This window comes from Protobothrops mucrosquamatus, unplaced genomic scaffold, assembly GCF_001527695.2.
Source record: "Protobothrops mucrosquamatus isolate PMUCROS unplaced genomic scaffold, P.Mucros_1.0 scaffold464, whole genome shotgun sequence".
NCBI lineage: Eukaryota > Metazoa > Chordata > Lepidosauria > Squamata > Viperidae > Protobothrops > Protobothrops mucrosquamatus.
The window spans coordinates 1,869,607-1,872,270 of record NW_015386785.1 but is presented as its reverse complement, the minus strand read 5'-3'; positions in this window follow the sequence as shown (position 1 = coordinate 1,872,270).

Below are 2,664 nucleotides of genomic sequence, written 5' to 3'. Positions count from 1 at the left end.
CAGTGGGAGGGGCAAGATCGAAGAGATCTGTTATCTCAGATATACAAGGAATGCTCCAGAAGCTTCAAAAGCCAAAAGATGGCTAAGTTGATGACATTGAATGTTAATGGCTTGAACTCACCACAAAAAAGGAAGAAAATATTTCATTATTTGAAACAACATAAAAATGATATTATATGTCTGCAAGAAACGCATATTATGTCAAAAGATCAAAAGTATCTGATTAATTCTAGACTGGGACTCCATTTTATTGCCCCGGCACCAAGGAAAAAAGCTGGTGTAGTTCTTTATGCTAAAAAAGAATTATTGCCAAAACTAATTGACTTTGATAAAGAAGGAAGATTTGTGTTTGTTGAACTTTTATTGAATGGCAAAAAATCTCTTATTGTTGGCTTATATGCGCCTAATCAATATCAGCAGCAGAAACAATTTTATAAACTTTTACATCAAAAGATAACTCAATTGGATTATAAATCTGTCATTATGATGGGAGACTGGAATGGTGTTATAGATCCTAAGAAAGATAAAAAGACTCATTCTAAAGTGTCGACTCAAGTTAAATTGCCTAAAAGTTTTTTTGCATTACAAGAGGATTTGGAGTTAAGAGACATTTGGCGAGATCGGAATATAGGAGAAAGTGATTTCACCTATTTTTCAGATAGACATCATTCTCATTCTAGAATTGACTTTATTTTGATTACTAATGATTTATTCCACAGGGTTAAGAAAGTGAAGATTTTTTTGAGGATTTTATCAGATCATAGCCCTGTGTGGATGGAACTCTCAACTGAAGGACGAAGTAAAAGGACTTGGAGACTGAATGAAAATTTATTAAAACATGAATCTAATGTGCAGATACTTAAAGATTATTTAAAAGACTTTTTTACGCTGAACATGAATAAGGGCACTTCTATGTCAATGGTGTGGGACGCTAGTAAGGCTTTTATGAGAGGTGCTCTAATTTCAATGAATACAGCTCATAGGCGAAAGCAGTTACAAAAGTATAGGGATTTGGAGCAAGAGATAAAAATAAAAGAAAAAGCTTTCTCCTTAAATCCAATGGATAATAATTTAAAGGTATCTATTGCAATGTTGAAGGAACAATTTAAATGTTACTGGCTGATCAGACTGCAGTGAACTTGAGATATATGAAATATAACACATTTTGTAATGCAGATAAACCTGGAAGGTGGTTGGCTTACCAATTGCGAAAAAAACAAAAACAAAGAGTTATAGAGAAAATAAATTATAAAGGTAGATAGATAGATAGATAGATAATTTAATTTATATACCGCCCTTCTCCCATAGGACCCAGGGCGGTTCACAGCATAAAGAAGTTTTTCAACAAGATTTGATTAAAAAGGCCTTTCTGTAATATTTTTCAAAATTATGTGCCTCGGAGAATATACAATCTTTTGAAATAGATAGGTATTTGCAACAAGCAAATTTTTTTAGACTTTCAGATGAACAACAAGGAATGATGAATTGTCCGATTGTGTTGGATGAGATTATAGAGGCAATTAAACAATTAAAGGTTGGCAAGGCTCCTGGTACAGATGGGTTAACTGCAATATATTATAAAATGTTATCGGAAGAAATGTTAGAACCTTTGAGATGTCTTTTTAATAGTATATTGTCTGGATTAGAAGTACCACCATCGTGGAGGTCTGCATTTATATCACTTATACCGAAGGAGGATCAAGATTTGACTCAGCCCAAAAATTATAGGCCAATATCTTTATTGAATACGGATTATAAGATTTTTGCAAAAATTTTAGCTAATAGATTATGCAAGTATTGAAACGGATTATACATGTGGACCAGTCTGGATTTATAACTGGTAGATACATGAAGAATAATGTTAGACAAATTGTAAACCTGCTTGAATATTTGGACAAAAATAATCAAATTCCAGCGGCTTTTATATTTCTGGATGCTGAAAAGGCGTTTGATAAATTGGACTGGCAATTTTTGTTATGAGTGGTGGAGAGAATGAATTTTGGGGACAGATTTTTGTCAGCGTTAAAGGCTATTTACCAATTACAATCAGCACAAGTGGTAGTAAATGGAGGATTGACAGACTCATTTAAAATTGAGAAAGGTATGAGACAAGGATGTCCACTATCACCTCTATTATTTGTTTTGACTGGAGATTTTATTAATTAAGGTTTGAGGATCATCGGTTATAAAAGGAATAACTTTGGACAAGAATGACTATAAGCTTAGAGCTTTTGCTGATGATTTGGTTTTCACTCTATCTCAACCGATTGACTCAGCAAGAAATCTGACACAGATTTTGATTCAGTATGGGAAGGTTTCTGGATTTAAAGTAAATAATAATAAGACTAAAATATTAGCTAAAAATATGTCAACAAAAGATAAAGAGACTTTAAGTAACTTAACTGGTTTTGAAATAGTGAAAAAGGTGAAATATTTGGGTGTTCATATTACAGCCTCTAATGTCAAACTGTATAAAAATAATTATGATAAGTTATGGATAAAAATTCAAAAGGATTTAGAGGAGTGGAAAAAGTTACAATTATCTTTGTTAGGGAGAATTTCAGTGGTTAAAATGAATATTCTTCCTAAATTCCTCTTTTTGTTTCAAATGATACCCATTTTAAAAAAGGACTTAAATTTGGATGAATGGCAAAGAGGTATTAA